General features: G+C 33.9%; 1 long non-coding RNA gene across 1 annotated transcript; it reads left to right on the top strand.

The window, feature by feature from the left end:
- The first annotated feature begins 377 nt into the window (after positions 1–377).
- Positions 378–9,333, top strand: LOC147837676 (uncharacterized). The gene is made up of 3 exons (XR_015526435.1): positions 378–2,254; positions 7,580–8,662; positions 8,745–9,333. It is a non-coding gene; the product is annotated as an uncharacterized LOC147837676 (long non-coding RNA).
- Positions 9,334–11,209: the final 1,876 nt, after the last annotated feature.

Here is an 11,209-nt window from a genome sequence, read left to right as displayed (position 1 = left end):
GTAATTTATTCTTTGCACTACACAATTTCATACAAAGTCTACTCCTTTTACAGTAAAATACTGTTTCCTTTTATTACAGCAAAACACTGGCTATTTTACAGTTATTTACTGCACAATCTACAGGGTAACACTGCAGTTATACTAATTAAACACACCTGATCAAACTAAATCTAAAGGTAGTGTGTTGAAGCAGGGCTGGAACTAAATTCTGCTGGGCTGCGGCCCTCCAGGAGTTTGACATCCCTGGTACATATAGCATATTTTCAAAGGAACTGCCTACATTTATCACAATCATGCACATATCATTGAATAAAAACAATAAAAATATAAAAACTTCATCCAAAGCAAAAAAAATAAATTAATAATAATAATAATAATAAATAATCTGATCCTCATGTTGTTCCAAACCTGTAGTAATAAAAAAGAAATCAAATAAAATGACGAAAAGACTCACTAGTTAACCCTTCACTATCTGTTTTACTATAATACGAGGAGTTCTTTTGAAAATGTGAATTTTTATGATAATTAATACTAGAGGATGACATTTAAAATATTGTCTAGCTAGCACATGCCCTTATGTCGTTACAAACTGTTGGGCTTTTCTGTAGCACAAAAGTTGGACTTAAGTTCGCTTCTGGTGTGCGACCGGATTTACAAAAATGTCCTGTGGTAATCCTGTGGTATTTCAGCAGTACAACATAACTTTACCACACAAAAAAATGAGCAAAGCTAAATATGACAGGATTACTACAGCACTTTCTGCAGTGAAATTTCACAGGAATTTACCATTGGATGAAGTATGTGGTTTCTCTGTTGTTTTTTTGTGGTAATACCAACACAGCTAAATATCACAGGATTGCTACAGCAATTTCTGCAGTACAATATCACAAGAATTAGCTTTTTTGTTCTGTTTTTTTCTAAAACATTTTTTTTTTCTCAGTGCAAGGTAAAATCAGTATGTTCTGCATTTAAGTCGTTTAATTAAGAAATACCTATTCTTACAAAGTAACATCACATGTATTCATATTTATTGTAAAAACTTTTCAGTGTGCAAATGTTTGTGTACTGGAATAAATTTGCAATTGAAACAACAAGATGACCGACACCCTCCATTACAAACATTACCTGCGGTATTCTATGTGGTAAACCATCAAATGTTATGTGGTAACTGTGTAGTACTTTGTTGTTTTTTGGGACGTTTTACCACATGATTCTGTGCTGTACAGTATGTGATACTCCTGTAGTATTCTTGTGGTAGTGTATCACTTTCATATTGTGGTAGTATTTACCACAGGATTCTGTTATACAATATGTAATATTCCTGGGATATTCTTGTGGTAGAGCGTGTGGTATTACTGTTATATTCCTGTAATATTTTTGTGGTAGCATGTGGTATTTCATGTGGTAAACCATCAAATGTACAAAACAAAAACCATGTGATGATTGTGTAGTACTTTGTTGTTTTTTTTGGGATGTTTTACCACAGGATTCTGTGTTGTACAGTATGTAATACTCCTGCGGTATTCTTGTGGTAGTGTGTGGTATCACTTAAACATTTCTGTGGCACCACAGGATTCTGTTGCTTAGTATGTAATACTCCTGTAGTTTTCTAGATATATTAGATGTATATAAGTTCCTATTTAAATAGGGTATATGCCGAGCTAGTGCTGTTTCCATGCTGATACACTTCCGGTGACCTGTTATTGTGAACTTTTTTTTCCCATTTTATACGGTTCCTTATACAGCATCGATGTTGTAATGTCATTAACATACCTTCAGTTAACTAAACTTTTGCATTTATTTAGTTGCTCAAGCGTAAAACGAGACAAAAAGCTGTTTACTCGCACGCGCCCGTCAGAATCGGCAGGCTAACGCAGAAGCTCCATTGAATATACTGGGGTAAAATATATTGCTCATATTATAAGGATATGGCGGGGGAAATGTAATTTAATGCAGTGCTTCTTGTACAATCTGAGACCCACTTTAAATCGGATATCACTCAGCTTGTGGAGATCGCTGATTTTGAAAGAAAACAGACCTTAAACGCACCGGATTTTGCATTGGCATTCAATTCGCCGGAAACGCTTAATTTACACCATGGATGCTGTAAAAGGAACCGTATAAAGTATCTCAGAATATTACACAGCACCAAAAACGTAAAAATATATATATTAAATATATTTAATATATTTTTGTCCACAGCAGACGGCAACTCGCCCTGACGCAGATTCCTGAGTCTCTGTGGTCCAATCAGGTTTTTTTTTTTTTTTAATTTTTTTTTTTTTTTAATTTTTTTTTTTATTGCTTCAAGAAACTGTATAATACAATTTAGAATATAGTAAAAGATAACAGTTCTTTTACACAACAATCACATTACATACACAAGATAAGAGTAAAACTAAAACACAGTACATAAAAAAAATAAAATATAAATAAAAATAAAAAAAGACAGTATAATAAAAAAAAGAAATAAATATTCAAGTAGCATGAAAGATCTCATCATATTTGCTCAAGAAAGAAGTACATTTCTTATTTTCAATTAATCTAAGAGATTTAATTAAATGTTCTATTTCACATAAGAAGTCAATAAAGATTGGATTTTTTTTAAGAAACCTCTGTTTGTGAAAATAAAATTTCCCAGCAAGTATAAGAAAGTTCACAGTGGCTTCTAACGCCTTGTTTTGGTTTTCAAAATAGCAAATAACATCCTTAAGGTACAAATTACCACTTATATTAACCTTGGAGAAACAGTATGAGCTTAAATCATCCCAAAACAGTGATGATACATCGCAAGAAAAAAATAAGTGACAAATGTCTTCACTCTCATTCTTACAAAATGTGCAAATATCAGTAACATCACAATATTTGGATAAAAGTGCATTACATGGGTAAATATTGTGCAAAATTTTAAAGTGCACCTCTTTCATTTTATTAGGAATACAGAATTTATATGGTAATAACCATGTTTTCCTCCATTGAATATTAACAATTATGGATCCCCAAAAAAACTTTCCTCTAGGAGTGATTGCGTTATGTGACTGGGACACTTGACGTATAAACTTATTATTGCATTCTTTACTAAGAATAGATTTTCCTCCTAGGAGTAACTGTGACAATTGTTTGGTACCTGCCTCATAACTAAGAGCAGCTTTCATCAGACATAATAATCCACTAGGTATAGCCTTTATAATTGACTTGAATTCCATAGCGAATAGGGAATTGATACATGTTTATAAAACTCTCATAAGTTAAAAGATCACCGTTACTGTTAAAAAGATCAGAAACAAAAATAATGTTTTTGTTAAACCATTTATCCCAGAAAAAAGATTTATTATTTATCTTAATGTCACCATTATTCCATAGAATGGTTTTGTGGGGTGAGAAGTTGTGGCTGTAAGTCAGTTTCCAGGCTAAAAGAGCTTGTTGATGGAATTGAGCTAATTTAATAGGTAATTTACCAATGGAGTAATTGCACTTCATTAAAAAAGAAAGGCCACCAATCTTTTTAAATATATTGTTTGGAATAAAATACCACATAGAGTCTGAACCAAGCAAACATCTCTTTAGCCAATTGATTTTAAAAGTATTATTGGTGTCATCAAAATTTAGGACTTCAAGACCCCCCTCACTCCTTTTATTTGATAATAAATGTTTCTTCAATTTGTGAGGCTTATTATTCCAAATAAAATCAAGAAAAATTTTGTCAATTTTTTTAGAGGTCTGATTATCTACTGCTAAAGATAATGAGGGGTATACAAATCTAGATAACCCATCTGTTTTGGTTAAGAAGACTCTGCCTAGAATTGATAAATCTCTTTGGAGCCAACTATTAAAAATATATTTTACTTTAGATAATCTTGTTGAAAAATTTAAAAACTGTCTGCTAATTAGATTTTTTGTTATATTAATTCCTAAGTATTTTACTTCCTCTTTGATCGGTATATTTTCAATTTTTGCATCTAAGGTGTCATACAAGCAAATAATTTCACATTTTAATAAATTTAGTTTGAGTCCAGAAGCATCTGAGAATGCATTAATAATGGTTAAAACAGGAGACGCTTGATCTTTATCCTTTAAAAATAGTGTAGTGTCATCTGCCAATTGTGATATGCGAATCTCTCTGTTAAAGATATTAATACCAACCAAATTATTATTGTGTAGAATATCTATAGATAGAGTTTCTACAACAAATAAAAATAAGAATGGGCTCAAGGGACAGCCCTGTCGTATACCACGAAGCACAGGAAATCTTGGTGAAGTACATGAATTTAGAATTACACAACTATTAATATCTTTGTACAACATTTGTACCACATTAAGAAATTTTAAGGGGAATCCAAAGGCTTTCAAAGAGTCTAAAAGGAATTCATGCTTTACGGTGTCGAAAGCCTTGTAAAAATCGAGGAATAGGATAATAGCATCAGAGTCTATTTCATTTTTATAATCAATTAGATCCAGCACAAGTCGAGTATTACAACTAATATGACGCCCTTTTATAAATCCAGTCTGCGTTTCATTTATAATATAATGTAAATGTCGTTTTAATCTTTTGGCAAATATGGAAGCAAGTAATTTATAATCAAAATTTAGAAGTGTAATAGGACGCCAATTGTCAATAATAGTTGGATCTTTGTCTGGTTTGGGAATGAGAGATATCACACCTTGTTTCATAGTAGGGGTCATTGTTTCATTCTCTAAACACTCTTGAAGCATTAAAAGAAAGGGTTGCTCTAAAAATTCCCAAAAATGTATAAAAAATTCTAATGTTAGGCCATCAGAGCCAGGCGACTTCCCTTTTTTCATTAATTTCATTGCATCCCTAATTTCATTTAAAGAAATTGGAGCTTCACATAATACTTTAAACTCATTACTTATCTGAGGTATATAGTTTTCTATTTGTTGTAGGTAAGATCCGTTTTGGCTTGCATGAGAGTCAAGGGAATATAGGTTTCTATAAAAATTTGAAATAAAATTTCCAATGTCTTCCTGATTTTTTGATAAGGAATTATTTATTTGTAGAGCAGAAATACTCTTTCTTTTAAAATTTCTTTTCTCAAGTGAGAAAAAGAAGCTTGTATTTTTCTCTCCTTGCTCAATCCACTTTGCTCTGGATCTAACAAAGGCACCTTTAACAATTTCTATATACAACTGGTCTAATTCTAATTGACAGGATTTTAACTGAGTAATTTCTTGAACAGAGAGATTTTCTTTTCTAATCAAGGCATTTATATTATTTAATAAATTAGCTTCCTTACTGGCATTAACCACTCTTAAGGCTTTAGATCGGTTTATAGCTAGAGTTCTAGCTTTAAATTTAAAATAATCCCAATCAGCAGCATGTGACTTACTCACACAATTTGAGAATATTTCATTAGCTAAATGTTTAATCTGACTATTAAAAATTTTATCGTTTAACAAATTATTATTCAATTTCCAGTAACCACGTAAGGTATTCTCCTTACGATTCGTTTGCAGAACTAGTCTAATTGCTAAGTGATCAGAAAATGGAGCATACTGGTGACTTACATCAAATACAAATTGTAACAGCTGTTGAGAAACAAGGAAAAAATCTATTCTAGATTTATAAGTTTGCAGATTATTACTCCATGTGTATTCCTTCACATCAGGATGAAAATGTCGCCAAGCATCTGTTATTTGAAGATAATCACACAGAGTATAAATAATGTCATTACTGCGACTCATTTTTGGGGGATATCGGTCATATGAATTATCTAAAACCTCATTAAAGTCTCCAGCAAATATAACAAAAGCCTGATGATATTTATTCTTTAAAGCTTCAATTTTTATCTGTAGTAAAGAAATAAATGCTTTATTGACGGAAGTTAAATTGTGGCCATATATATTAACTATTATAAAGACTGCATTATCAAGTTTAGTGACAAGAATAACCCATCTACCCTCTGTAGAGGCTAGAGATTCAACAATATCTCCTTTAAATTTATTGATGAGAGTGATAACACCCGCTGAATGATTAGACCCATGACTAAAATAGGCCCTATCACCCCACTGTGATTTCCAAAAACGAACATCATTCTCACAAGAATGGGTTTCTTGTAAAAGTATTAAGTCAACATTCATTTTCCTACAATATAAAAATAAAGCCTTTCTTTTTGTAAGATCTCTCAAGCCACGGGTATTTAACGAAACAATACTCAAAGAGTTAAACTCAAAGTTTTTAACATTCATATAAAAAAATAATAATAATAACTAGAAACAGAGATAAAAGAGAAAACTAGAATAAAGTTGAATGCAAATAGAACAAAATTAACAATGCACACTTCTTGAACTTACCGCTGTAAACGAGTAACGGCAAAGAGGAGAATAAAGCTAACATGAACCTTAGCCAGTAGTGCAATTACTTATGAAGGAACAAATTACATATAAAATATAGTCATGACAGTCAATAGGGAAAAAGAAAAGTCTCAGATATACCGTTAGTTATTCTTCAATTGGAGATTGCTTAGATAACTAAAAAATTACGTTCGGCTACATATGCTCCGTAAAGTTTTTAGGGAATAAGTTCAAGTTTTTTTCCAGCAACAAAAGCATAGGGGCCATTCCACGAAACCTTTTTGCCTTCCTCACGAGCCTTCTTCACTAAAGGCCATAACTTGGCTCTAGCATCCACATCCTGTTTGATTAACGCCTCCTTGATGCGAATTCTGTTTTCCGCTAGATAGCGAGACTCTTTTGCAGCTCGCCATACAATGTCCCTGTAGGTACGCATAGTAAAACGCATCACGATGTTACGAGGTGCTCCGTCAGACCTCCTTAGCCCCAGGCGGTGAGCAACATCAATTACATCTTCCATCTTGTCTTGTATGCCAGGGACCACCTGTTTCAGGATGCTGATCGTCACACTTCTCGTGTCTTCTCCGTCGCGCTCTGGAACCCCTTAACTTAAGATTCCATCGCCGGGAGTAGCGCTGCATTTCGTCAAAGTTCTCTTTTAGACGTAGATTTTCTGCCCGCAATTCTTTATTCTCCTTCTCAATTAGAGCTATTTTAACGCCATGCGTCTTGATCTCTTCACTCATGTGGGAGACTTTTTCAGACAATTTATCTAGTTTTTCACAGGAGACTGCGACCGTATTGTCAATGGAAATCACTTTGTCGTGCGTTTCATCCATTTTAGCGGTTAGCTTCTGAATCGCGTCAAGGAGTGTAGATAAGGATATTTCATCCGTACCTTTTGATCTCGTATGATTCTTGGATGGAGTAGAACAAATAGGCTTTGCAAAAACCTCTTCATTGGCACCAATTTCTGTCTCAAGATCGATCTTTTCCAAGTTTGCAGACTCCATGTCCCCTTCTTCCACGAGGTATCCAGCCAATATAGCACTTTCCTGAAGGGACTGATTCTTTCTTTTTTTCCCCATTGTCACGTCAGAAATTAAAAATGTCCGTTAAAAATATTCAGGAACACATACACTTTCAAAATTTAAGATTCTACATGCAAAATAACCATTTTGTTAACTTTAAAACTCCTCGTAGTACCTAAGCGCTAAAAAACGTGACCATTCACTCCGCTGCCATCTTGGCTCCGTGGTCCAATCAGGTGAGCCCTCCTCAGCGCTCGCCATGACAGCGAGACAACAGTGACGTGCCTTGTAAAAATTTGCATATGCATTCCTATAAAGCTCGTGTGCTCTGTCAGCGAGGCGGCCTTTGAGCCCTAGGCAGGGAGAACATAACCCCCGAGGACCCTCGGGGAAACACGGGCGGCCGGTAGTGGGACCTCGCTGCGAGGGTTATGGTGGGTGGGAGTAGCGAGGCCCACTCATCTTCTATTTTAAACTATAGTTTCAAACTTTAGTTTACTATAGTTTGAAATAGAAACCACGGTAACTGTTATGATTAAACCTTTAGCAAAGAGCTTAGAATGACCAAGAGCAACAGACCCGGATTCCGCCAGTTTCAAGTGATAGCGATCGCTCGTCATTGCTGTCGCGATGGAAAGCAGCTGCTTTTTATTTATTTATATTATTCAAAAAGCGCGTTATTGTTTCCCAAATTGTAGAGTGTCGCCTCTTGGTAATTCTATGCTCTTTGCTCCATGTCTGACTGTTGTAATGTTTTGCTTTGTTTTTCAGCTCAGTTGTTGAGCAAAGAAGGACTATTGAAGACAACAGTTGAAGACAACCGCGGGTTATATTCACGAGCGCGCGCATTATAATGTTTCCGGGCTGTTTTCTGAAAGTGTGTCTTGTTTAGATAAGTTTGCATGTCAAACTAAATAAACTATACTCTTTCTAAACACCTGTCTCGTGTTTTATTTGTCCTCTACAGCAATGCACTGTCATATAAGTCTGTTGAATGCATTTGTATGCAACATGGTTTGACAATACAGAAGTCTAACAAATAAATAGTTGTTATAAATGTACTTTCATTAGTCAACATTTGGTGTTATGGTTGTTTCATAACTATATTTATTATTATTCTGTATGTTTAAAACCAGCAAATTATACTATATATTTAACATGTCACATATACTTACTGTTATTTTAAAATTTGCCAAATAAAATGTCCTAAGACAAGAATGGGTGTTGTTTTGGTTTTATGTCAACCTACTGTAGGTTTAAGGTTGACTGCAGCAGGTATAGGTATTATACACACATGCACACACACACACACACACAAAGTGCTGCGGTGAAATGTGTTACTCTCTCCTCAATGCTGACCATGCAAAAAAAAAAAAAAACTAATTATTTTAAATGTTAAAGTTTAAAATAATTAAAAACTCAATTCTCAATAAAAAGTTACAAATAATTATATAAACAAAAATAAAGTCGGCAACACCGAAAAACCAAAGAATCCAATATTTTATTGTTATAATTATTATTTACTTAAAAAATCTCATGACAACAAACTTTTCTATTGTTTCTAATATAAATTCATAGGTGGAAACACAGCTCTGAAAAATACTTAGCAACAAACTCACAACCTGGGAGCTGACAGTGGAGCTTTTGTGTGTGGATGGTTAAGTGTATCATATGTTTTTGTGATTCCCTGTGATGATTTCTGTGCACATGTTACCTTACTGAGGCGATGGAATTTAATTTTGGCTTAGTTGCCAGAAAGATACATAAAACTGTTAACATCTGTACATTATGGCAGTATGCAATATACAATAAATGTAAGAAGTTATACGAGGAGGGGCTAACTAGCTAACAATGTAGCTTTCAAGTACACAGTTCAAGATAACAACAATATAACTTAAAACACAGCCTTATTTTAGAAACCCTCAAAAACATTTGAACACATTTTACTTACTCATTGTAGATTCTTATTTAAAGCCTAAAACATATCAGACTCTACATCTGAATTGATGGACAGAGAATGAAGCACACTCAGCAGTAAACAAATCAAACACCTGACTCCCTTAAAGGGCCAGCATTTTCTGAAAACTTTTTAAGACAGACAGCCTGTGGGAGTGTGTGGTGATGCCCAAATCATTGTTTTCAGCCCTCAAAATGCACGTCTCTATAATTAGCAACATAAAGCATCAGAGTGGATGGGACGGTAATGGTTGAACAGTAATTTGCTATTTATTGTCAAAGTTGTAATGAGTACATAAAATAAATTACTGTAATTTATTCTTTGCACTACACAATTTCATACAAAGTCTACTCCTTTTACAGTAAAATACTGTTTCCTTTTATTACAGCAAAACACTGGCTATTTTACAGTTATTTACTGCACAATCTACAGGGTAACACTGCAGTTATACTAATTAAACACACCTGATCAAACTAAATCTAAAGGTAGTGTGTTGAAGCAGGGCTGGAACTAAATTCTGCTGGGCTGCGGCCCTCCAGGAGTTTGACATCCCTGGTACATAGCATATTTTCAAAGGAACTGCCTACATTTATCACAATCATGCACATATCATTGAATAAAAACAATAAAAATATAAAAACTTCATCCAAAGCAAAAAAAATAAATTAATAATAATAATAATAATAAATAATCTGATCCTCATGTTGTTCCAAACCTGTAGTAATAAAAAAGAAATCAAATAAAATGACGAAAAGACTCACTAGTTAACCCTTCACTATCTGTTTTACTATAATACGAGGAGTTCTTTTGAAAATGTGAATTTTTATGATAATTAATACTAGAGGATGACATTTAAAATATTGTCTAGCTAGCACATGCCCTTATGTCGTTACAAACTGTTGGGCTTTTCTGTAGCACAAAAGTTGGACTTAAGTTCGCTTCTGGTGTGCGACCGGATTTACAAAAATGTCCTGTGGTAATCCTGTGGTATTTCAGCAGTACAACATAAATTTACCACACAAAAAAATTAGCAAAGCTAAATATGACAGGATTACTACAGCACTTTCTGCAGTGAAATTTCACAGGAATTTACCATTGGATGAAGTATGTGGTTTCTCTGTTGTTTTTTTGTGGTAATACCAACACAGCTAAATATCACAGGATTGCTACAGCAATTTCTGCAGTACAATATCACAAGAATTAGCTTTTTTGTTCTGTTTTTTTCTAAAACATTTTTTTTTTCTCAGTGCAAGGTAAAATCAGTATGTTCTGCATTTAAGTCGTTTAATTAAGAAATACCTATTCTTACAAAGTAACATCACATGTATTCATATTTATTGTAAAAACTTTTCAGTGTGCAAATGTTTGTGTACTGGAATAAATTTGCAATTGAAACAACAAGATGACCGACACCCTCCATTACAAACATTACCTGCGGTATTCTATGTGGTAAACCATCAAATGTTATGTGGTAACTGTGTAGTACTTTGTTGTTTTTTGGGACGTTTTACCACATGATTCTGTGCTGTACAGTATGTGATACTCCTGTAGTATTCTTGTGGTAGTGTATCACTTTCATATTGTGGTAGTATTTACCACAGGATTCTGTTATACAATATGTAATATTCCTGGGATATTCTTGTGGTAGAGCGTGTGGTATTACTGTTATATTCCTGTAATATTTTTGTGGTAGCATGTGGTATTTCATGTGGTAAACCATCAAATGTACAAAACAAAAACCATGTGATGATTGTGTAGTACTTTGTTGTTTTTTTTGGGATGTTTTACCACAGGATTCTGTGTTGTACAGTATGTAATACTCCTGCGGTATTCTTGTGGTAGTGTGTGGTATCACTTAAACATTTCTGTGGCACCACAGGATTCTGTTGCTTAGTATGTAATACTCCTG

The sequence above is a fragment of the Danio rerio genome, chromosome 25 (assembly GCF_052040795.2).
Source record: "Danio rerio strain M-AB ecotype USA chromosome 25, GRCz13ab, whole genome shotgun sequence".
Taxonomy (NCBI): Eukaryota; Metazoa; Chordata; class Actinopteri; order Cypriniformes; family Danionidae; genus Danio; species Danio rerio.
Note: the sequence above shows the minus strand (reverse complement) of the source record. Positions and strands in the feature narration are given on the sequence as shown.